At 37.6% G+C, this 26897-nt stretch overlaps 1 protein-coding gene and 1 pseudogene across 1 annotated transcript in view; both read right to left on the reverse strand.

The window, feature by feature from the left end:
- QRFPR (pyroglutamylated RFamide peptide receptor) overlaps positions 1-26897 on the reverse strand; it is a 56835-nt gene that overhangs the window by 20319 nt on the left and 9619 nt on the right. The window lies entirely within an intron of this gene.
- Positions 24358-25269, reverse strand: LOC104661794 (annotated as a pseudogene).

A 26897-nucleotide genomic window follows, 5' to 3' on the forward strand; every position in this document is an offset into this window, starting at 1 on the left:
TTTGCATTTCCCTGATGGCTAATAATGCTGAACATCGTCTCATGTGCTTATCTGTATCTTTATATCCTCTTTAATGAAATGTTTCTTCATATCTTTTCTCTATTTTCTGACTAGACTGCCTCTTTACTGTTGAGTTTTGAGTGTTCTTTGCATATTGTAGACACTGGTCCTTTTTCAGATAGGTGCTTTTTAAATATTTTCTCTCAGTCTGTAGCTAGTCATTTTATCTCTTCACATGGGCTTTTATAGAGCAAAAGTGTTTAATTCTGATGAGGTTCAATTCATCAATTGTTCCTCTTATGCACTGTGATTTTAGTGTCAGTTAAAAATTCTGAGAACTCGGCCGGGCACGGTGGCTCAAGCCTGTAATCCCAGCACTTTGGGAGGCCGAGACGGGCGGATCACGAGGTCAGGAGATCAAGACCATCCTGGCTAACATGGTGAAACCCCGTCTCTACTAAAAATACAAAAAGCTAGCCGGGCGACCTGGCGGGCGCCTGTAGTCCCAGCTACTCGGGAGGCTGAGGCAGGAGAATGGCGTGAACCCGGGAGGCGGAGCTTGCAGTGAGCTGAGAGCTGGCCACTGCACTCCAGCCTGGGCGACAGAGCGAGACTCCGTCTCAAAAAAAAAAAAAAAAAAAAAAAAAAAAAAAAAAAATTCTGAGAACTCTGTGTCTAGTCCTAAACTTTTCTCATTAAAAAAAAGTTTTATAGTGTTACATTTACATTTAAGTCTACATAATACATTTTGAGTAAAATGTTGCATAAGGCATGAGATTTACTTTAAGGTTTTGTTTGTTTGTTTTGGCCTATAAGTGTGCATTTGCTCCAATACTATTTGTTGAGCAGGCTATCCTTTCTCCACTGAATGGCACCTTTGTCAAAAAATCAGCGGATTACATGATGTAGATCTATTTCTGGGTCCTCTATTCTGTACCATTGATCTACGTCTATTCCTCCACCAACACCACGTCATCTTGATTATTTTATATATCTAATAAGCCTTAATATTGGGTAGGGTGATTCCTCTCACTTCGTTCTTCTTTATCAACATGGTTTTAGCTATTCTAGGACCTATGTCTATTCACATAAATTTTAGAATAAGCTTCTCTACATTTACAAAAATTCTTGCTCAGATTTTAGGAGAAATTACATTAAACCTATAGATCTATTTTGGGAAAACTGGCATCTTTAATATGTTGAATCTTCCAATCCACAAACACAGTGTCTCTCCATTTATTTATGTATTCTTTAATTTCTTTCATCAGCATTTTTGTAATTCTTAGCATACAGAATCTATACAAATTTTGGTAAGTGTGTGTCTACATATTTTATTTTCTTTGGAGTAATTTTAGGTGGTATTGTACTGCTCATTTCAGTTTCTGCATGTCACCTGTTAATGAAATGGGAAAAGTTCCCTTGTCCCCCTCACAGGGCCTGTGATGGGGTTGTGGCTCGATTCTTCAGTGCCCTGCTGCTCAAAACCCATGGAGGGAGCAGGCAGATGGGCAGGTCATGGGGCTCTGACCCCATGACAGTGTCTAGGGATGAATGTTTACAGCTCCTGAAGCCCTGCTGGGCATGTGCTACAAGGTGCTCTTTTAGTTTTGCCCTTTGTAGGCAGCTTGTGTTAGTCAGCTCAATTAGATCCTCTGGCTTATCGCAAGGACAGAGGGCTTTCTGTATCCCGGGATTCTTGCCTTGGTATACGGGAAGAATTGGATCACCTGTGGGCTTGGAGAATGATTGCAAGGATTTTTACTGAGTGATAGCTCTCGGTGAAGTGGATGGGGAGGCCAGAACGGGGATGGAGTGGGAAGGAGTGGGAAGGTGGTTTTCTCATGGAGTTGAGTCATGGGCTGTCATCTGACTTCCCCAGCCAAACTCTGCGGTTGTTTTGCCTGCTGGTTGCCTGCAGGCATCTGCTGGTGCATAGCGGTGTGCTCTTAGGCTGGTGCGCTCCTTTCAACTTCCAGCTGCTTGTGTCTTCTTCCACTAGCGTGTTCCTTTTGATGTCCAGCTGTTTGTGTCTGTGCCCACCAGGGTCTCAGGATTTTTATAGGCACAGGATGAGGGCGTGGCAGGTCAGGGTGGTCTTGGGAAATGTAATATTTGGGCACAAAAACAGAAATGCCTGTCCTCACCTAGGTCCATAGGCACAGACCTGGGGGCGGAGCTCTAGCCAGGGACCATGTCCTTCCCTTCCCAGCACTTCCCTGCCCCTCTTCCTGTATCATTAATCTATAGAAATGTGATTGTGTCTTTATCTTATAAGCTGTGACCTTGCTGAACTCGCTTATTACCGCTAGGTGTTTTTGTAGATTCTTTGGACTTTTCTACATAGAAAATAATGTCATCTGCAAATATAGATACTTTTGTTTCTTCCTTTCCAATCTGCATATGTCTTACTTATTGTCCTTCTTTCTCTTAGTGGCTTCTACTTTGAGTGCAATTTTGCATAAGAGTGGTGAGAAGCAGACATCTTTGCCTTGTTCTCAATCTTAGAAGAAAAATATTCAGTCTTTCACCGTAAAATATGATGTTAGCTGTAGGTTTCTTGTAATGCTGTTATCAAATTGAGAAATCTCCTCTCTATTACTAACTTGCTGAGAATTTTTATCATGGATGAGTGTTGAAATTTGTCAAGTGTTTTTCTTTGTTAATTGGTGTAATCATATGATTTTTCTTCTTTAGCTTGATGGATATGGTAGATTACACTGAGTTTGGAATTTGAACCAGCCTTGCATACCTGGAATAAATCCTACTTCACCATGATGTATAATCTTTTTTATACATTGTTGGATTCTGTCTGGCATTATATTGATATTTTGTGTGCCAGAGTTCATAAGAACTATTGGTTTGCAGCTTTCTTTCTATTGAACTGTCTTTCTCTGGTTTAAGTGTCAGGGCAATGAAAGCCTCATAAAGTAAGTTGGGAACTATTTCTTCCAATTCTGTTTTCTGGAAGAGTTTGTGTAAAATTGGTGTTAACTCTTTTTTAAATGGCAAAATTTCCAGTGAAAGCACTTGAGCTTGGAAACTTCTTTCTTGAGAGCTTTTTAATTACAAATTCAATTTTTTTATCTCTTATATTAAAAAATTTTTATCAAAGAATTATGAGCATTTGGTTTAAAATCAGAAGGGCTACAATAAAAAAGAATAAGTGTCTGCCTATTTCCCAACAACCACTTGTTTTTAATTCTACTGTTGGGGGCACTACAATCTCTAAATAAATTGCCTTATACAGCTTTTCTTTTGATTTATTGATTTCAGATGATATATAGATTGCCTTCTTGGGTAGATGGGCTACTGGTTCACTTTTGTCATTTCCCACTGTTGCTTCTCCCACAGCTTCTAATTTTCTTACAGTTATAACACTGTCTTCAATAACTTATTTGGAAAGGTTTTAGGGGATGTATTTCTTAAATTCTAGCATGTAGTTTCTTCTACTTTGACTTTTAAAGTAATATATTAACACCCTCTTCATTAGTCTATTAGCTTCCAACAGTTTATCTTGTCCCCCACTTGTGAGATGATACCTCATCTCTGCACTTCTCTCCTCCTATTTTTGCATTCTTCTTTCTCCAAATGTCTTTTATCTATACCTTTACATTTACTCTGTCAAGACTGATAGCTTTTCCTTCTGTTCTAGAGCCATATTAAGTATTCTTCCCTTGGCCTACTTTGTAATTATAAAAGATTAAAACCATAAACAGCATTTTAATTACTAAGACTAATATTAACTACAAAGTCAATGTGTATGTTTTAAACATATCTCCCTTTTAGTGACTTTATAGTCAAGATCCTTGAGAATATATTTATTGCTCTAAAGCATATCGTATTTTAATCGGCTTTTTATATGGATGCAACTTTTTTATAGAGTATTTTTGTTTATTTAATTTTTCCTAGAGTTTTGGGTTCTGTTTCTTTTTTCTAGTTGGAAGAGGAAGCATATATCTTCTTCACCATAGTATAGTAGTTTAGAGTATAGGCTCTAGAATTGGGCTGTCTGAGCTTGAATCATGGGTCCATCACTTGCTGTGACCTAAGGCAAATTATCTTACTTCACTGTGTCTTGGGTTTTCTTATCTATAAAATGTAAAAATAATAATAGTACTTCCCTCATAGGACTCTTGAAGGATTAAATGAGAAAACAAGCCTACTGTGTTTAGGCCAGTGTCTAGTACTATGTGAAAATGCATTAGCTATTCTTATTATTATCATCAGCATTATCATTTTTACTATTACATCTCAACTTTTAACATCACACATATACTGCTTGGAATCAATTCCACTGTTTGTTATTTTAATACTTCTTTCTAGAAGACCACTGACTTCCAATTTTGATGATTGCAGTCTGTGTTTTGCTTTGTTTTGTTTTTAATGACTGCTCTACAGCTGTCATCATTAAATTCATTTTCAATCAATTTCTTCTCTGGTTTTTTTAATTTCATGGTTTTTCATTTCTTGTATTTTACCCATATTTTGCATAATATTTTTCAAGTAACTCCTTCAAAATAATAAGGAAAGTAAGTTCTTTACATTCTTATATATCTTAAAATGGCTGTAGTTTGACTTAAATTCAACATCATCTGCCTTTAGAAAGTTGAAGACCTTACTTTATTGACTTTTAGCATCCACTGTTGGTGCTAACCTGTCTATATTGTCAGCTTGATTTTTGCTCCCTTATATATATCCTGGTTACTATTTGGAAGATTTTATTGATCTCTTTGTAACTAGAAGTCTGAACTGTTATGGGGATGTGTTGAAACATGTGTCATTTTTTTTTACTCTTTTTCCATAGCCCTGTGTGTACCTTTTACATTTGGCAACTCTCAGTCCTTTATCTCTGTGCTTTTCTTTGTGTCTTTAAGAAATAACTCCTATTGATCAGCTATTGGAATTCCTGAATTGATTCTCCTATGTTTATATCTTTTATATATAGATATAGATTTGCCTATTTGCTCCACATTATGGAGACGTTCTTGTTTTTGTCTTCTAACCCTTCTAATTTATGTATAATTTCAGCAATATTTTTACTTTCAAAAGCTTTTCTTGCTCTTAAAATATTTCTTTTCAAAGAAGCTTGTTCTTGATTTATGAAGTCAGTCTCATCTTAAATCCAGACACATACCCCCAATTTAATATCAGAAACCCATTCCTGAAAATGAGACAGTTTATGTGGAAATGTGCCCTGGTCACCTATTTCCTTTTGTTTAAAAGGCCAAATTAAACTTCTAACAGATTTCATTAAGTATAACTAAAACATAGGAAAGCCAGCATTTAAAATATAATATCTTAAAATACTGGTCCCTGATTGCAAAACAATTAGAATGGTTATCAGGTTGTTTGTATGCATGCTACTCTGTATCAATAACATGCCCACTTTTCATGGTACATCATAAATATTTTTTTCCAATAAGGCATAGCAATCAGCACACAGCAATTTATAAATGCATTAGAAAAATGCAGGTAAAATTTACAATGAAAATAGGGCAATTACCTGGGATGACCCGTTACTCCTGAAGAAAAAAGCAAACTGGAAACTTCAAGCAAGTGGAAAGGATAGGATGGTTAAAATGTAGTCATTGTCAAGGCCTATAGAAAGTGACATCATAGGTGAGCTGGATGACAAAAGGGCAATTTCATGCAAGAAACAGGCAGAGATTCTTTGTCATTTTCATTCTGGGGTAAGGACTTACAAATGATGAATGGATCTTCAGGGGATGCAAGTGTCATTTTAGGATGAAAAACTACAAAATCAAGCTTTACTTAACTCTCTTCAAGTTTATGTTCACAGATTTTTTTGCACAGTGTTATAAGAGTCAGGCACTCACAGTCCACCAAGTTCCAGGATAATATTTATCACTGTGTTTATTTAGTCCCCATATTATTTTCAGCGAGCAGTGTCTGGTGGTTTGATTGAAGGCTCTCCCTGTTATCACTATGATCAACTATTCCAGATTGACATTCTGAACAAGTTTAGTACTTGATTACACAGCATTACATTTAAAGAATTCATCAATATCTTTTTCAATCTCCTCTCAAAACAAATCTTCTTTGCAAGAGTAACAATGGCAAAGCATGGTTTACACTGAATAAAATGATATGATGCCTCTCTTAGTGTCAACATTCGGCACATGCATCCCTCTGTGAACACTAGGCATGCTTTTCAAAACACCTACTTGTGATTTTGATGTATTTGGAAGGTATTTTATTTTTGGAAAGTAGCTTGATATTTTTCCTATATATCATTTTGCTTAGAATATTAAATTATTGAGTTTAGGAACATAAATTTTTCTTATATAAATATCAGCTAAAAGGCTGCTGTTGAGTGATATATTCATTGCAGAAGTCTGAGACTTATAAGCCAATACTAATTCCACTGGGAAAATGTCAAATGGGGAGACATTCTTCTTGATACGTCTGTATGTATAAAAATACTAATTAGAGTTTATTTCCAAATTCTCTTCTATGATTAACCATTTCTTCCAGGTTTCATTTATTCATTTGTTTTGTTCTCCTTTATTCTTGGGCTTAATTTCTAGGTGATAGGTTGATCTGTGCAGCAAACCACCATGACATACGTTTACCTATGTAACAAACCTGCACATCCTGCACAGGTACAATAAAAAAAAAGAAGGAAAGAAAGCTTTCCTCAACTGTCTGACAATCCTTGGTTGTTCTTACATGTTTGAGAATGGGACAACATGAAAGACCACCAGCTGCTCTGTGTACAGGTAGAAGCTGTCCCCTGGAAAGCTTTGACTTAGGATGAGTGGGTCTTGATACTGTACATCTCACAAATTTCAAACTTTTAGGTTTTACTTTGTGGAGTCACAGCTCATATGAATTCTGTAGTTCCCTTCAGAGTGCTTCCTTCAATTACTTTACAAGAATTGTTTGTGTGTATATTTGCATTAAAAACAAGTTCCCCAGTATACAATTATGTCTATACTGGTATTTTTCTTCTAATTTTCATTATTTTAATAGCTACAAATACGACCTCAGAAAGGTAACTGAGTTGCTTAAACTTTCCACTAATGACAAAAATTAGATTTTCAAATAATAGAATAAAATGAGCCTGGGTTAAACATAAGGACAGTAAAGCAGAAATCAGAAATAATGGGGTTTCATTATGTTCATGTTAAAATAACCCATTGTGAAGTAATAATGGAAGGAATATTTTTGTATACTAGGAAAGAAATGGAAAAACTTTAGGCATTAGAAAGAATTTCTTGAATGTGAAGGTAATCAGGCAACAAAGCACACTATAAAGTGAACTTCCTCAGAAATGCTTAATAAAATACTAGGAGTACTTATGTAATTTATGTACTCAGTTGTTCACCAAAGATATAACTCCAAGTTAGTATAAACGAATGTAAAAAAAAAAAAAAAAAGCAGAATGGTTAAATAAATTGGGTTATGCCAATATAATGCAAATCATTCAATCATTAATAATCTTTCAAAAGATATTTAACAATGCAACCAAAAAATGAAATTAAACAGTAAACAATATATTCATATACAGACATATACAAACACTAAAAAGTTTCTATTTTGCTAAAAATGTATGTGGGAAAAATTTAAATAACTAAATGTAATGCACTGATGTGATCATCATAATTCTCTCTGGCTGTTGGAATAAATATTTTTTGTTTTCTTTACACGTATTTGTTCTATACATTCATTAGAACGTTTTGGATTATGAGTTAAAAATTCAATTCAACTGGTTTAAACAAGGGAAATGTATTATCTAACATAAAAATAATTTCAGAGGTAGGGCAATAACAGGGTCATAAATGCCACAGCTGAATGACTTCACTACAGTTCCAAGTTCTCTCCACTGGATTTCTTTGTCCTCCTCAGTGTGGTTTGCTTTGTCCTTATGATTGTCACTTTGGTAAATAAGATGACTGTAGTATCTCCAAGCACTGCATCTCAAACAAGATTCAAAGACCAAAAGTGGAAAACAAAGAATATACTTTCTCAAACCCTTCACAAAAGTAAGGAAAACCTCAGACTTTATGGCCAGAATGGATTACATGCCCATTTAAAAAATCATCATTGACAAGGGGAATTGAAATTAACACACTGGCCTACTTTTTTAAAGTTATTTTTAGTTATTGTGAACACATAATGGTTACACATATTTATCAGGTACATGTGATGTTTTGATACAGGCATACAATATGTAATGATCAAATCATGATCACTGGGGTATACATCACCTCAAGCATTTATCACTTCTTTGTGTTAGGAACATTCCAATTCCACTCCTGTAGTTATTTTTAAATACACAATAAATTATTGTTAAACATAGTCACCCTATTGTGCTAACAAATATGACATTCTATTCATTCTATTTGTGTTTTTATATCCATTAACCATTCCCTCTTTATTACCCTTTCACATTACCCTTCCTCTGGTAACTATCATTCTACTCTATCTCCAAAAGTTCATTTTTTTTTTTTCAGTTCCCACATATGAGTGACAACATGTGATATTTGTCTTTCTGTGCCTGCCATATTTCACTCAACACAATGTCCTCCAGTTCCATCTATGCCATTGTGAATAACAGAACTTCATTTCCTTTTATGGCTGAATAATATTCCATTGTGTGCATGTACCACATATTCTTTATCAATTCATCCATCGATGGATATTTAGGTTGATTCCATATCTTGGCTATTGTGAAGAGTGCTGCAATAAACATGGGAATGCAGCTACCTCTTCAATATATTGATTTCCTTTCTTTTGGATGTATACCCAGCAGTGGGACTGCTGGATTGTATGGTAATTTTATTGTTAGTTTTGTGAAGAACCTCCACACTGTTTTACATAGTAGCTATGTTAATTTACATTTCTGCCAAGTGTATGAGGTTTCTGCTCTCTCCCCATCCCAGCATTCATTATTGCCTATCTTTTGGATGAAAGCCATCTTAACTGGGGTAAGATGCTACCACATTGTGGTTTTCATTTGTAGTTCTCCAATGTTAGTGATGTTGAGCATTTTTTTCTTATAACTGTTGGCCACTTGTCTGTCTTCTTTTGAGAAATATCTATTCGGATCTTTTGCCCATTTTAAATCAGATTTTTCCTGTTAAATTGTTTGAGCTCCTTCTATATTCTAGCTTTTAATACTTTGTCAGATGGGTATATTTTGCAAATATTTCTTCCCATTCTGTAGGTTATGTCTTCACTTTGTTGATTGTTTTCTTTGCTGTGCACAAGGTTTTTAGCTTGATGTGATCCCATTTGTCCATTCTTGCTTTGGTTGCCTGTGCTTTTGAGGTTTTACTCAAGAAATCTTTGCCCAGATCAATGTTCTGGAGTGTTTACCCAATGTTTTCTTCTAGCTATTTTACACTTTTAGGTCTTAGATTTATGTTTTTAATCCATTTTTGATTGATGTATGATGGCGAGAGATAGGGATCTAGTTTCATTCTTCTGCATATTGATAACTAGTTTTCCAGCATCACTTATCGAAGAGACTGTCCTCTCCCTAGTATATGTTCTTGGTACCTTTGTCAAAAATAAGTTGACTGCAAATACATGAATTTATTGCTCGGTTCTTCATTCAGTTCAATTGTTCTATGTGTCTGTTTTTCATGCTAACACCTTGCTATTTTGATTCCTATAGTTTTGCAGTATAATTTGAAGTCAGAAAATGTGGTTTCTCCACCTTTGTTCTTTTTGCTCAGGATGGCTTTGGCTATTCTGGATCTTTTGTGGTTCCACATAAATTTAGGATTGTTTTTTCTATTTCTGTGAAGAATGCCATTGATACTGTGAGAAGGATTGCATTTAATTTGTAGATTGCTTTAGGCAGTATGAATACTTTTAATAATATTGATTCTTCCAAAAAATGGCATATTTTCCATTTTTTGTGTGCATTTGCTTCAGTTTCTTTCACCAATGTTTTATAGTTTTCATTGTAGAAATCTTTCACTTCTTTGGTTATGTTTATTCCTAGGTATTTTATTTTATTTGTAGCTACTGTTAATGGGATTACTTTCTTGATTTCTTTTTCAGATTGTTTGCTGGTGGCATAAAGAAATGCTACTGATTTTTGTATGTTGATTTTGTATCCTGCAGTTTTACTGAATTTGTTAATCACTTCTGATAGTTTTTTGGTGGAGTATTTAGATATCTTTAAAATTTCAGATCATATCATCTGCAAACAAGGATAACTTGACTTTTTCCTTTTCAATTTGGATATCATCTATTTCTTTCTCTTGTCTAATTGCTCTGTCTAGTACTTCTATTTCTATGTTGAAAAAAAGAGGTGAAAGTGAGCATCCTTGTCATGTTTCAGATCTTAGAGAAAAGGCTTTCAGTTTCCCCATTCAGTATGATACTTGTTGTGAGTGTGTCATACATGGTTTCTGTCATGTTGAATATGTTCCTTCTATGTCCAATTTTTTGAGAGATTTTATCATGAAAGAATGTTGCATTTTATCAAATGCTTTTTCGGTATCTATTGAAATGATCATAAGGTTTTTGTCCTCCATAGTGTTGATATGATATACACCATTGATTGATTCACATATGTTGAACCATCCTTGCATCCCAGAAATAATGATCCCACTTGATCATAATGAATCATCTTTTAAATGTGTTGTTGAATTTGGTTTTCTAGTATTTTGTTAGAGTTTTTTGCATTTATGCTAATCAGGGATATTGGCCTGTAGTTTTTCTTTTTTCGTTGTGTCTTTGTCTGGTTTTGGTTTTGGGGTTATACTGACCTTGTGGTATGAGTCTGGAAGTATTCCTTCCTCTTTGATTTTTTTTGGAACAATTTGAGTAGAATTAATATTAGTTCTTCTTTAAGTGTTTGGTAGAATTCAGCAGTAAAGCCATCAGGTCCTGGACTTTGATGAAAGACTTTTTATTACTGCTTTTTATCTCATTATTTGTTGCTGGTCTATTTGGCTTCTGGATTTCTTCATGGTTCTATCTTCATAGGTTATAGGTGTCTAGAAATTTATCCATTTCTTCTAGGATTTCTAATTTATTGTCATACAGTTGCTCATAACAGTCTCTAATGATCATCTGAATTTCTGTTGTATCAGTTGTAATGTCTCCCTTTTTGTCTCTTGTTTTATTTGAGTCACTCTCCTTTTCTCAGTCAGAATAAAGTCTAGTTGATTTTGTTTATCTGTTCAAGAAAACAATTTTTCATTGATCTTTTGTGTTTTCTAAAGTCTCAATTTCATTCATTTCTGCTCTGATCTTTGTTATTCCTACCTTCTACTAATTTGGGGTTTGGTTTACTTTTGCTCTTCCAGGTCTTTGAGATACATTATTAGATTGTTTATTTGAATATTTTCTACTTTTCTGATATAGGATTTCATTACTTTAAATTTCTCTCTTAACACTCTCTAATATAACACTTTTGATATATTCCATACGCTTTGGTATGTTCTGTTTCTGTTTTCATTTGTTTTAAGAAATTAAAAAAAAAAAAAACATAATAATCAGCACTTAAAAAAACTTAATCAGCACTAGGTGGCAACCCAAGAGTACTGCGGACTCCTAGATACACTGCTTTGATGGAATTGGGTAAGATAATGAAGAATCCCCGACCTACCAGACAAAATCTCTACCTCTCCTTTCTCTCTTTCTCCTAATCAAAAGGATAGTCTCCATTATGGGCTGCCTGGAACTAGGGGAGAAGTGATGCAAGCACTCCCATGGCCTGCATAGCTGGCACTATGCTGGGTCACACCTGAAGCCAGCATAGTATTGGGTCTTGTCCAGGGTCTCTGAATCCTCCTGCTTGGCTCCACTAGGGCTGAGAGGTGGTCCTATTCTTTCTTGAAGAATATGCCCACCCAATACCTTGATCATACCAGGTTTCCGTTAGCAAGGCATAATATCAAACAAGGCCTAAATAAAGAGTTACTCTATGCTAATGCACAGGGTGTTTGTATTAGTTTCCTACTGGTGCTGTAACAAAGTACCACAATCTTAGTGACTTAAAACAACACGAATCTATATGTTACAATTGTGGAGGTCAGAGGTTTGAAATGGGTCAATAGGGCTGTGTTCTTTCTAGAGGCTCTAGGGGAGAATTCATTTCCTTGTCTTTTCTAGTTTCTAGAGGTTGTCTGCCTTCCTTGGCAGACAAGAGAGGATCATTGCCCATATGATAACAGCAGCATGTTATTAATTAAATGCCATGGACCTGAGATTCTAAGAGAGAGCATAAAAGCAAGAATAGTCAAGTAAGTGGGGAGTGGAAAGGAGAGAGAGAAAGAAGGCAGTCAAATATTTCTGCAAGAGAGATAAGGTAAAAAAAAAAAAAAAAAAAAATTAAAACCATAACCAGGAATTCAGACCAGTCCCTATCTGCTGATCCAAACAGTAACTACCAGTTACATTTCCAGCAGTTACTCAAAGGCAGATATTCAGATTCCCTCCCAATTCAACTCTCTTCCCCTACACGGGGAATTCTAAGACCTAGTGCCAGATTCCAGCCCTAGAAAGCACTGGTTCTTGACTTAGCTATATGTCGGAATAACCAGGGAGCTTTAAAAGAAGTTGATATTTAGATCCACTCTGCAAGATTGTGAATTTTAGGGTATGCTTGGGGACTTAGTCTTTTTAAAGTTCCCAGGTGATTTAAATAGACAGCAAAGCTCAAGAACCACTGGGCCAGAGAATGGATTTGAGAGACAGCCCTCACTTCAAGGTCTACATTTCTAACACTGCTTCCAACTGAAGAGGTTAAAGGGCTTCAGGGGGAGAGGATATTCTTTGTCTTTCACTCGGATTTATTATATATTCTATCTTCTCTTTCATTCACATATTTGTTCATTCACTTACCTATGGGTCATACACTACTCCAGGCTCTTTAAATACAGGCTGTGCAACATATATACTCTCCTACCTCCTCTTCCTAGAAGGAGACTAGACATGAAACAATATCTCACAGATAACCATAAAATTACAAAGTAGTATTTAAAGCAATTCTCTTTGAATACAATCAAAATACTTTTTTAAAAAGCAAAAAGCTGGGTTAAAGTTGATTGTGAGATGACAAAAGAAAACCATGCCTTAAAGTAATAATAGTAGGTAATACCTAGAATGTTGTTTATTGCTTATTGTCTGCATTATAAGAGATACCTACACTGGTAAACTGGTAAATGTTAATAAGCAGCTCTCCAAGTTAAAAAGGAAGACCTTACTTTGTAATGTTTGCTAATTTTCTGATGTAAATACTCCTGCCAGAGCCAATTTCAAAACTACCAACACAATATCAGTGAATGTGGAGTTCAGAAGAGATGTACACAATCAGCTCTCATGGGCTGGTACAAACTAGCACAAGCATGCCATTGGCTATCTGAAGTTCAAATAAACGATAACTGAAAAGAATTCCAACTTGTATACTTATTTTGTTTATTTATTTTTGGTTTTCTCCTCTATTATTTCTTTGTTTCTGAATCATTTTCTTTTTTTTTTTTTTAACTTTAAGTTCTAGGGTACATGTGCACAAGTGCATGTTTGTTACATATGTATACATATGCAATGTTGGTGTGCTGCACCCCTTAACTCATCATTTACATTAGGTATTATCTCCTAATGCTATCCCTCCCTCCCTCCTCCACACAATAGGACCTGGTATGTGATGTTCCCCTTCCTGTGTCCAAGTGATCTCATTGTTCAATTCCCACCTATGAGTGAGAACATGTGGCATTTGGTTTTCTATTCTTGCGATAGTTTGCTGAGAATGATGGTTTCCAGCTGCATCCATGTCCCTACAAAGGACACGAACTCATCCTTTTTTATGGCCACATAGTATTCCATGATGTATATGTGCCACATTTTCTTGGTCTGCAGTCCAATGCTCTAACCCTCAGCTATGCTCCCTCCCTAATGTGCCACATTTTCTTAATCCAGTCTGTCACTGATAGACATTTGGGTTGATTCCAAGTCTTTGCTATTGTGAATAGTGCCGCAATAAACGTACATGTGCATGTGTCTTTAGAGCAGCATGACTTATAATCCTTTGGGTATATCCCCAGTAATGGGATGGCTGGGTTAAATGGTATTTCTAGTTCTAGATCCTTGAGGAATCACCACACTGTTTTCCACAATGGTTGAACTAGTTTACAGTCCCACCAACAGTGTAAAAGTGTTCCTATTTCTCCACATCCTCTCCAGCACCTGTTGTTTCCTGACTTTTTAATGATTGCCATTCTAACTGGTGTGAGATGGTATCTCATTGTGGTTTTGATTTGCATTTCTCTGACGGCGAGTGATGATGAGCATTTTTTCATATGTCTGTTGGCTGTATGAACGTCTTCTTTTGAGAAGTGTCTGTTCATATCATTTGCCCACTTTTTGATAGGGTTGTTTGTTTTTTTCTTGTAAATTTGATTGAGTTCTTTATAGGTTCTGGATATTAGCCCTTTGTCAGATGAGTAGATTACAAAAATTTTCTCCCATTCTGTAGGTTGCCTGTTCACTCTGATGGTAGTTTCTTTTGCTGTGCAGAAGCTCTTTAGTTTACTTAGATCCCATTTGTCAATTTTGGCTTTTGTTAACATTGCTTTCATGCCTATGTCCTGAATGGTATTCCCTAGGTTTTCTTCTAGGGTTTTTATGGTATTAGGTCTAACATTTAAGTCTCTAATCTGTCTTGAATAAATTTTCATATAAGGAGTAAGGAAAGGATCCAGTTTCAGCTTTCTACTTATGGCTAGCCAATTTTCCCAGCACCATTTATTAAATAGGGAATCCTCTCCCCATTTCTTGTTTTTCTCAGGTTTGTCAAAGATCAGATGGCTGTAGATGTGTGGTCTTATTTCTGAGGGCTCTGTTCTGTTCCATTGGTCTATATCTCTGTTTTGGTACCAGTACCATGCTGTTTTGGTTACTGTAGCCTTGTAGTATAGTTTGAAGTCAGGTAGCGTGATGCCTCCAGCTTTGTTCTTTTGGCTTAGGATTGTCTTGGCAATGCAGGCTCTTTTTTGGTTCCATATGAACTTTAAAGCAGTTTTTTCCAGTTCTGTGAAGAAAGTCATTGGTAGCTTAATGGGGATGGCATTGAATCTGTAAATTACCTTGGGCAGTATGGCCATTTTCACAATATTGATTCTTCCTATCCATGAGCATGGTATGTTCTTCCATTTGTTTGTGTCCGCTTCTATTTCACTGAGCAGTGGTTTGTAGCTCTCCTTGAAGAGGTCCTTTACATCCCTTGTAAGTTCGATTCCTAGATATTTTATTCTCTTTGAAGCTATTGTGAATGGGAGTTCCTTCATGATTTGGCTCTCTGTTTGTCTATTACTGGTGTATAGGAATGATTGTGATTTTGGAATCCTCCCTAACTCATTTTATGAGGCCAACATCATCCTGATACCAAAGCCTGACAGAGATACAACAAAAACAGAGAATTTTAGACCAATATTCTTGATGAACATCGATGCAAAAATCCTCAATAAAATACTGGCAAACCGGATTCAGCAGCACATCAAAAAGCTTATCCACCATGATCAAGTGGGCTTCATCCCTGGGATGCAAGGCTGGTTCAACATATGCAAATCAATAAACATAATCCAGCATATAAACAGAACCAAAGACAAAAAACACATGATTATCTCAATAGATGCAGAAAAGGCCTTTGACAAAATTCAACAGCCCTTCATGCTAAAAACTCTCAATAAATTCTGTATTGATGGAATGTATCTCAAAATAATAAGAGCTATTTATGACAAACCCACAGCCAATATCATACTGAATGGGCAAAAACTGGAAGCATTACCTTTGAAAACTGGCACAAGATAGGGATGCCCTCTCTCACCACTCCTATTCAACATAATGTTGGAATTTCTGGCTAGGGCAATCAGGCAAGAGAAAGAAATCAAGTGTATTCAGTTAGGAAAAGAAGAAGTCAAATTGTCCCTGTTTGCAGATGACATGATTGTATAGTTTGAAAACCCCATTGTCTCAGCCCAAAATCTCCTTAAGCTGATAAGCAACTTCAGCAAAGTCTCAGGATACTGAATCATTTTCTTTATTCTTGACAGAATAGTTGGGAAGGGAAGTTTGTGTTTTATAAATGACTCATCTTTCATCTCTTTCCCTGCACTGCTCTCATAAACTTGTGGTGTTTTGCCACAGCATGAAATTGCCTCTTTACTCTTTCCTGCTCTATCTCTTCTCTTGTCCTTGTTTATGACATAAGCTTGCCAGAAATGTCCTTGGTCATGGCTGAGCCGTACTGATCACAATGTTCTAAGTTATAAAACTAATTTCACTCTAGGAACATTTCCTGAGCAGTTACCATGTGCTAGGTACTGATCTCATAAGCATTAACACCATCAACTCATAGACTCTCTTGGCAACACTAAAAGATAGGTGGCATTATTATTTCCACTTGTACGAGGAATAAATGGGGAATAAAGTAACCTGTCCAGGGTCATTTGTATATCCAGTAAGGGAGGAAGACAAATAGTCTGGCTCCAGAGTCTGTGTTTGCAACCCCTATGGAAATGCATCCCCCAAATCCCAGGTTGTCTATAATTAGTGCAGAGAACAGGCCTTACAAAAGAAGTAAGTATTCAGAGTGTTACAATGGTTTGGAAGCATCAGTGTGATCTCTTTTAAATTACTTCATTGCCAGCCAGATTAATAGAACTCTATTCTCTACCTGTACATACATTTAGGTTTGGAAAACAGCTGATGTGATGGTTAACACTGTCAACTTGATTGGATCAAAGGATGCAAAGTATTGATCCTGGGTGTGTTTGTGAGGGTGTTGCAAAGGGGATTAACATTTAAGTCAGTGGGCTGGGAAAGGCAGACACACCCTTAATCTGGTGGGCACCATCTAATCAGCTGCCAGTGAATATAAAGCAGGCAGAAAAATGAGAAAAGGCAAGACTGGCCCAGTCTCCCAGCCTGCATCTTTCTCCCGTGCTGGATGCTTCCTGCCCTCAAACATTGGACTCCAAGTCCTTCAGTTTTCAGACTCAGACTGGCTCTCCTTACTCCTCAAGCTTGCAGACAGCCTACTGTGAGACCTTGTGATCGTGTAAGTTAATACTTAGTAAACTCATATATATATGGGAGTATATACGTATATATAGGAGTGCGTGTGTGTATGTGTGTGTATATATATGGGAGTATATATATAGGAGTGTGTGTGTGTATATATATATGTGTGTGTGTGTATGTGTGTGTGTGTGTATATATATCCTGTTCTGTCCCTCTAGGGAACCCTGACTAATACAGTTTATTATCACAATTTTCCTTCTTTTCCATATCTCATCTCTGTAACTTGCATGTGACCCTGCTCCTTTCCCACTCATTTTTCTAAACACCATTTTTTTTTCAAATCTTACTGGGATAACATTTTTCAAACATTTTTTGAGCAACGGAGTTCCTCTATTATGAGTTAGTAATCTCTGCACATAACACAGTCCAAAGTTAAAATTCATTTTACACAATGAGTACATGACAAATTTGCTTTTGGCAACTGTGTTTAGTGCAGTAACAAAAACAGTCAGAGAGCTATTAGCCCTAGGCAGAAATCATATATAAGATGATAGTGATTTTCTGCTCAGTCATCACTTACACCTTTTAGTATAAACTGATGTAAAACAGTTTGCCTTTATCATAGGCTCACCCACATACTGACATTACAAGATGGATAAAAAACTTAGTACTTTCTTAGAAGCTAACCACAGGTAAATCATTTTTTCAATTAGTTGTGTTCCTTATAAATTGCAAACATCGATTCTTCCAGTTTAGTATCACAATTCTGAGAGTTGGCTAGAACAAAGTATTATCATTTTGAAGGACCAGGATTATGGTACTGCTGAGTTCTGATGGGTTTAATGTTTCTTAGGTCAACTGTGCTTGCCTGGTTCCCCTGGATAGCCTGACTCCCCTGATAGTAGTGGTTTTGACCATGATCATCACACAGACTTACCCAAAATTTTTACTACAGAAATGCTCTTTGATATTTTCTATTCTACTGTATTTCCATTTTGTAAAACCGCTAATACTGACTCACCAAATGACTTCATGACTCATTCACAGGTTGCAACTCCTACTTTGAAATTCATTGCCTCAGTAGTGTTGCCTTTGCTCCAAAATGAAGATCAAACTCCTTAACACAGCACTAGAAAGCTCTTCAGAATCCGCATTTTCCCTTTCTTTCCAACTTCATTTCTCACCACATCCCCTCTGAATGCCAAACTCCAGGCATACAAAACTATTCACATTTTCCAAAAAGCTTGTTGTCTCTCCCCAAGAACCTTCCACAACATACACTGTGTGCTGTTCACCCTTGCATCCCTAGGTCAACATAGTGCCTAGCATGTATTAGGCATTTAATACATGTTAGTTAAATGAGTAAGTGAATGATGAAATGAACAAACCAAAAACATGCTATGAAAATCTATTCAGAAGAATGTACTGTTACAATAATGTCTCACAGATTTAACTCTGAAAATCCAGCCACATGCTACAGAAAGGAGAAAAAGCACTCAATTTCCTTAATTATAATTAGAGAAATTTGTAATTTCTGAAAACAAGGGTAAATAGTTTCACAAAGACCATATTTACTTTGAGGAAATTTTCACTCATTCTGTTTGAATCAGATGGATCCAGTCTTCATTAAATAAAGCAGACAAGTAAAAGTGATAGCATATTACATTCTGCACCCTCCTTGTATAATGATGATGTGGAAGTTAAACTTTAATAGCATAGGGTCCTGATTACTGTAGCAACTACTCCTATCATATTATAGGTAATCAGAGAGAGATATACAGCCACAGCCTATTTGCTAATAAAAAGTGCTCAGTGGTGACCTACCACCACTGGCCAAAATAATCTATCCCGTGTTCCTCAGAAGCAAAAGTGGAACACAGTAATGATATATTTTAGGCCACTGGGTCTCAAACTCCATTGAACACATGGACCACTTGGAGAATTTTGTTAAAATGCAGATTTTGATTCAGTAGGTCTGTGATCCACAAGTTTGTAGTATGACAACTTGACCTAATGACATATAGTGCTGGAAGCAAAACCATTTAATAAAAGGTGCGGCCTCTTCCTTCCTTTGCCCACTCCCAATACTGCTCCTGTTCCCTTTTCAAATTACAAAGAACCAGTACCATTTATTTTAAAATAAGATATCTTCCAGTTGCCAGTGAAACAACCACTTTTTATTTACCTCCATATAAGGAACTTTTTAAAAAACAGTAACTGTAATTTTCTGCAATATTCTATATTGCTGCTACCCAGAGCTAAAACATGTTGAAAGATGTGTGAAAGCCACACAGAGCCCAAATAGCTCAGTATATAATACTGGCTCATAAGCCTCTCACCTAATGATTTTTGTTAGAGATTTTCTTCAGGTTTTTAAATGAAAGATAAGGAAATCCCATTCTCACAGAGTCAGCTCCCTATCTGTCAGTAACATCTGTAAATCACAATTTTTCTGACCATAATTGAACAATATGGGTGGTTTTCTTTTAGTTCTCTTTCTTTGTAAAAAGCGTTTTTTTCTATGTACCCTTATCCAGGAAGAGGGGGAAAAGCGGGGAGAGGAGACACATGTATGCAGCTGCTTTCACTATGAAGTCTTTCTTTGGCATGTTTACGTAAGAAAGGCAAAATCCCAGCAAGTTATTTTGTGGACATCAACAAACTGATTCTAAAGTTTATAGGGAGAGGGAAAAGACCAAGAATAACTAACACAAAATTGAAAAAGAAAAATAAAGTTGGAAGGCTGACACTACCCAACTTCACACTTATTTTAAAGCTACGTTAATCAAGATAGTGTGGTATTGAGGAAAGAACAGATGAATAGATCAATAGAATAGAATAGAGAGCTCAACAATCACATAAATACAGTAAATTAACCTTTGACAAAGGAGCAAAGACAATAAAATGGAGAAAAGATTGCCTTTTCAACAAATGGCACTGAAACAACTGGACTTCCACATGAAAAATAAAAGAATCTAGACACTACAAGAAAGACCATTTAAAAAGAAGTCTGCCTAGGATAAAAGCAAATCCAATTTAGATAACTAACCATACTTATCTGACATGAAATAGTCATTATTGTAATTGAAATAAACTTGTAAATATATCATGGAGAGCTGTTCTTTCAAAAACTTCAGGCTTTCATGGATAAACGTAAAAGAAACAATTTAACCTCTCTGGAGTCCATGCAAGCCTAGCACATTTTGCATCCTTCAGAGATTTCTTAAAGAAGGAGCCAAAACTAGGCCGGGTGCAGTGGCTCATGCCTGTAATCCCAGCACTTTGGGAAGCCAAGGTGGGCAGATTACGAGGTCAGGAGTTCAAGACCAGCCTGGCCAACATGGTGAAACCCTGTCTCTACTAAAGATACAAAAAATTAGCTGGGCGTGGTGGTGCACACCTGTAATCACAGCTACTCGGGAGGCTGAGGCAGGAGTATCACTTGAACCTAGGAGGCAGAAGTTGCAGTGAGCCGAGATCACACCACTGTACTCCAGTCTGGGTGACAGAGCGAGACTCCGCCTCAAAAAAAAAAAAAATATATATATATATATATATATATATACACACACACACACACACACACACACGTAACCAGTGTCTCTTTCCCATAAATCACTGTTTGGATCAGGTTCATATTGACACTTAGATTCTGATCCAGTAAAATTCCTCCTCACAAGAATAAATCCTTTATTGTTTGTAGACATTACAGTAAATTTTTTTTTTTAACCAAGCGTGTAGTTTCATCTGTAGAATAGCTTCATGGTTACCTTTACACTGGAGCCAATACAGACTTCTATGAATATGTATGTGTATTGGGGCCTCTGCATTAGTAGACTTGTGGGCAGGGTGACTTATAGTCAGTGTACAAGAGTTCATTTTCACAAAGGTCTATGAGGAAAAGATCATAGCAAATTTTCACTACAGAAATTTGTCTTCCAGGTCTCAAACTAGTACCTGAGTTCGAGGGGTAGAACTGCTAAAGGCACCACTGCACAAACAGGGCCGAAGCAGGTGGTGAAGCATAATTCACTGCAGAAAGTGAAATTCTTCCCCTGTCAATATAACCACTGTGGTTAAAAACCCAACACTGAAGCAGACTAGTGGGGTCAAAACCTGGCACTAGTATGTCCAGTCTATATGAGCTTGGGAATTTTACTTACTATGAAAAAGTATGATTTTTTTTTAAAGGCTACAAATTCCATGACTTTCTGCAAGCTCTCTAAAACATGATTTTGCCACTTGTCACATCAAGTGGAGGAATCTATTTCCCTATTCTTTGAATCTGGGTCAGTGATGTGACTTGCTTTAACACAGAAGTAATGTTTGTGTGACTTTCAATCCTAGGTCTTGAGAGATTCTGATGCTTCTACTCTCTCTCTCTTTTGAAATATGGTGCCTCCACATAAAGAATTCTGGGTATCCTACTGAAAGAGGAAACCATGTGGGACAGAGATGGCCTGTCCCTTGCTGAGGTAAAACAATGAGCCCCCATGAAGTCACCAGATAGATGTAGCACTGAGAGTGAACAAGATGAGACTAGCAGAAGAACTATCCAGATGAGCCAACCTGAAATTGACCTATAGAATCACGAATGATCGTTTAATTACCTAAATTTTTTGTGGTTTGTTATGCAGAATAGCTAATTAATACATGAACACCTTGCTGAGCCTCCATTTTCTCATCTGTAAAATGAGGATAATATTATAATATTATATTTGGCACATAGTAAGCTCTATGTTAAGACTTTGGTATCCATTTTCGTATTATTATTTCCACTTCTTTGCAGTGCACAGCAAGGTGGTAGTGCCCAGGATTGCTCACATCTCAGCAAGCCTGCGCCAGTATCACAGGAAAGTTAAAAGACAATATTCATACGCCTGACATCATTGTTTCACAGTCACTCTCACCCTGGTGTCCAAATTGAGGTGCCGTCATGTACATTTTCGGGCTATGAACTGAACAGCAAGAATGTCAGCAATATAACTGGTTGCACATGTCCATAATCAAGGGAGGTTCCGTTGGGGTGGGATAGGGAGTTAGGCACACAGGGGTTGAGAAAAGTTGTCTTAAATTACAAGACAGAGGCATAGGTCAGTGGGACCGCTTCCTAGGAACATTGGTGTTGCAAAGTTGTGCCTATGGTCTGGGTGGCCTGGAAAGACACATGAGCCTTGAAAGGAACTACAAAATCAGCTTCAGTCCCAACAATATTTTTTTACCACCACTTTTTCTTCCTCTAGAAATGTATTATCGCTTCTGAAACAAATGAAAGCAGCACTCTTTTCTGTTTTCTGAGTACAAATGATTAGTTTGAATCCTCATAGTTTGAGCATAAAAGTAATTCTTTTCATGTAAATTATACTTATGTGAAATAACTACTTTATTGTATTTTATCATAAATAAGCTATAAGGGACCTGGTTTTTACAGGTGCTTTGTAAAAGTGCATACCAAATATATTTGATATATTACTAACAGTGCAACAAGTTCTAAAAAAAATTCTCTAACATCCTTATTGTATATAAAACTATTCTACACACAAATGTAGCTAACACTTTAAGTAGCAGAATTTTGAATATGTGAACAACAATTATAGCTTCCTTTCTTTGCATACCCTCTAGGTGCCTGGTCCTTTTGACACCTCAGGTCATGCATTGTCATAGCAACACTGTAAAGTGGGAATAAGGTTTCCTAAGTTTACATATTAGGACACCAAAGCAAAGAGAAATTAAATAATTATACCACAGTCAAACACTATGTTTGCCAAACTACAATGTTTGCAGATTCTTTTATTTATTTATTTATTTTTTTGGAGAAAGTAGTAAGGATTTTTATTGTCAAAACAAGAGATCATAATAGAAGACACAAATCAATTAATTCTCATAATTTCAGACTCCAGGGCCCCTCTGTGGAAAGGCCAGCTTCTTATACAGACAAGGTACTATCCAAAACAAAAAATGGGTATTTGAGACCATGTTCAAGACAATAACTGAACTTGTACACAGTGAGGAGAAATAAAAATGTGGTTTCCCTACTTCCCTCCCTCAGTAAGGTTATGTGTTGCATAAAGCCATGAGGCTCACTTTGGTGAAAAATGCTTTCATACAGAAAATTTTGAATTCATTCACCTCCCACCACAGACGTTCCAGGCCCTGACCTGAACAAGGAAATCAAAATAAGGTAACACTACTGGCTTCACATAAACCTCAAGACTATAATCTAACTGTACGTACCATCTCCTTTACTTTAAAAAAGTTTAAGTCCATTTACCTATACCAAACCAGTAGACCGAATTTTCTCGCTTAGGAAGCTTTTAACCAAATTGGAGGTAAATTAATCTCACTTGAAAGTGCAAGAAAGGCTCTGCTAGGCTAGTGTTTGTTCTGTGGCATAGAACAAGGAGATGTCTCCCCTGGCACTGGCCTAAGAGGCCCCACATGAAGAACTGGCTGCAGGACAGTGATCCATTAGGTCTACCAAAAAGCAGGGAGACTCAAGGTTCAGCCTAGAAGCAGGGGTCCCTGCCAAGTCTGGCTTTAACCTGTACCCAGGCCCCAAACAAATCTTGGGGCCCCTAACTGATAAGACTGGAGCACAGCATCAGCCATCAACAGGGCCAGAGTCATCTCAGTGAGTCAGTGAGCACCTCTATGCCATGATTTGTCAGTGCTCACATGGATAGTGGTAAAGGAATCAAGAAGCCTGGGTTTTGGAACAGCACAAACATTCTTTACCTAGTAAGCAGTGATCGAAGTTCTTACCTAGAGTAAATGATGAAAAAATAGTTAATGAGGTCCCCATACACCACTGCTGAGAATATTTAGTCTAACTTTAAAGCAGTACAAAATGGCTTCCTCCACACAACAAGGGCAAGCTTTGTACTAATGTTTCTCAAAAACCAATTATGTCTCCAGCTCTAGCCTCAATTTAACAGGTTTTTTACTTTATTTATTTATTTATTTATTTAGAGACGGAGTCTTGCTCTGTTGCCCAGGCTGGAGTGTAATGGCATGCTCTCGGCTCACTGCAACCTCTGCCTCTTCAGTTCAGGCAATTCTCCTGCCTCAGCCTCCCAAGTAGCTGGGACTACAGGCACCTACCATCATGCCTGGCTAATTTTTGTATTTTTAGTAGAGATAGGGGGGTTTCACCATGTTGGCCAGGCTGGTCTCGAACTCCTGACCTCAGGTGATCCACCTAACTTAGCCTCCCAAAGTGCTGGGATTACAGGCATGAGCCACCGTGACCATCTGATTAAGTTTTTAAATATACCTTTCCTATATGAAAGCCAAGGTAAAAGGAGAGTGGGGTGCAAGAAACCTTCTTTACCAGAATCCCTGGAAAGGGCTCTAGAAGCCAGTGAGTGTGAGCACATTCAAGTCACAGGGTTTGAGATTATGGGCCCGTGGTGGCTGTTTCTTCCCTTTCATCACTGGGATCTTCACTGCCCATCTTGGGCAGCTTCAAGGCTGCTGGATCTTCAGCCATTCGGTTGGCCTGGGCACGGATCAGTTCCATTGGAGAGGGTTTCTGGGCTCCTCAGTAGGCCTGGGTGAAAAAACTTCCAGAATCATACTTCTAAAATGATCTCGGTCCAAATCTGACAAGTTGCTGTCCTTATCCCCACTTCCAGAGTCCATGTTGCTAGGATTTGGGCCAGGTAAGGCTGTGGAAGAACCAGAAGTGAACCAGCCCCTGGGTCTCTGCTTAGGTGAAGAGTGAGGAGTGGTGCTTGGGGTGGACTGGGCTGATGCAGGCTGCCTCTCTTCCTTTGTTATCTCTCCACTCTGTAGCTTTAGTTTGTGGAGTGCTTATGCCACTCTAAGGTACCTGGTCTCTTCAGTGGTGAGGCCCTCATGGAGTGGGTAGCCAGCATCTCTCAGTCCTGCCTGTTGCCCAAAATGCTGAATGCTTTCCTGAGTCTGTTTTGTGATCAGAGAACTCATGATGACATGAGTAGCTTTAGCTTTCACCACTGGGACCTTGTCCACACTGTCAATGGCCGATGACAGGGTCATGGCAGGGGAGGGTAGACTGGCCTCTCCTTCCTCCACCTTGGCGAGGAGCTGATACTTGCGCTCTGGAATTATTGGTTTCCAAGGGACGCTGCCCATGTCTGATGGAGGAGGAGTAATGGGTGCAGGGTCCTTGAGAGTATTATCAAAGCTGAGTGCCCAGGGGTATATCCCGAAGGGCAGGGACATCTTGCCTAGAGGCCCACTAGCCTCAAGAGCAGGCACTTCTGGTTGTCTTGAAGCCATTGAAAGTCTGGGATCCAGGTGTTTTTCTATATAGAATTCCATGCTAAATCCCTGCTACTGTGGTGAAATGATGTGATGACTAAGCTGACAGACAGATGTTAATGAGGAACATGGTCCAGCTGCTGCAAATTAGCAAAGCTTCCCAGGAAGAGTCCATCCAGAGGTTCTGTTATCCTGCTGCCGCGGGACTGCCCAGAGTCCAGCACCAAAAAGGTTCCGAGGACCCACGTCCTCCAGAGGCTTGGCGCAGTCTGGACCCAGCCATGGTGAGAGCGACGGCGACTTCGAAGGTCTCCAGGACTCACTAGGCAACACTGCCTGACGTTTGCAGATTTTAAATGCATCTCAATTCCACAGGAAATTGTTTAAAAACGTTAACATATTTTCATACATGTATTAAAGGGAGCTTTAAAATGAGATTGCATAAATGAAAATATGTAAATGCTATATGCTTCATAGAGAAATCAAATGGGAAATAAGAAGAACTAGATATGCATTAATATTTTTGTTAAAATAAAGCTTGATCTAAAACCTTTATCTTTGTCATATTTTCTGCGGCCACATCAACCACTGGGGGGCAGCATCAAACATTATTTTGTAACTTCTCTCCTTGGTCTTCTAATAGGGGAAGCTTTAATGACAGGCCATGGAATTTATAATCTAGTTAATACAAACACTGATAAAGGATGGAACAGGATTAGAACCCAATATTGTTTGATTCCACAATCCATGTTTGTTTTCACACCATCAAACTGTTTCTCTATCCTTCTATTTCTCCTGGGATGTAAGAACATGCTGTCTTTGAAGATTTCTATTACCCTGAATAGCCTACAATCTCTCTAATATGACAGTAAATGTATTTCTCCAAAACCAAGCTACAGGTAGGACTAATTTAGTTTTTCAAAGACAGATAAAAACAATAAGCACTTACTTGATTACTTCAGAATTCATCGTTAAGAATCTTTAGTTTTAAGACATAAAAGGAAACAAATAGTATAGCTTCTGCTGAATTTTTCTTAAAGGCACAGACTGAGAGGGAACTGCCAATACCAACTTCTAGAACGCCATTCACTGACCTTTCAATAATTCCTTAGCAGAGGGAGAAGGCATATGTCCACTACTAGAAGGAATTGGCAGCCTGGAAGTTGGTCCACTGGGGAGTATATATTAATAAATGAGATGGGAACAGCAGAGGGAGATCCCAGCACTTCATCCCAAGGCAGGAAAGGCAGACAAGGAAGAGCTATTCAGAACTCTGGTTCAGCTTGATCCTGAGAAACCTAGTGCAGGGTTTAGCCTTATGGGGACACATATGATCAGGGAGCTTTAGTCCCTGTAGGTTGACTCACTCCAATAGACATAAATGGCTGACTCTGCTAAACATATCTATCTACCCTGAGTACCTTCCTATGGAAGAACTTCGTGCTAAGCAGACAAGCCTTTCCAAGGAGCTTGGTGGCTAACAGGGTCCCAAGTGTCACTACTGCAGTTGTTAGCTTGTCACACTTCCACGGATTCAGTTAGTAAGGAGACAATGAGCATCAATGGATTCAGGAAGTTTATTACTTGCACAGACGTCAAAGGCCAGATCAACACAGGAAGACACTGAGCCTTGAAGGGCAAGATGA

This window comes from Rhinopithecus roxellana, chromosome 2 (genome assembly GCF_007565055.1).
Source record: "Rhinopithecus roxellana isolate Shanxi Qingling chromosome 2, ASM756505v1, whole genome shotgun sequence".
Taxonomy (NCBI): Eukaryota; Metazoa; Chordata; class Mammalia; order Primates; family Cercopithecidae; genus Rhinopithecus; species Rhinopithecus roxellana.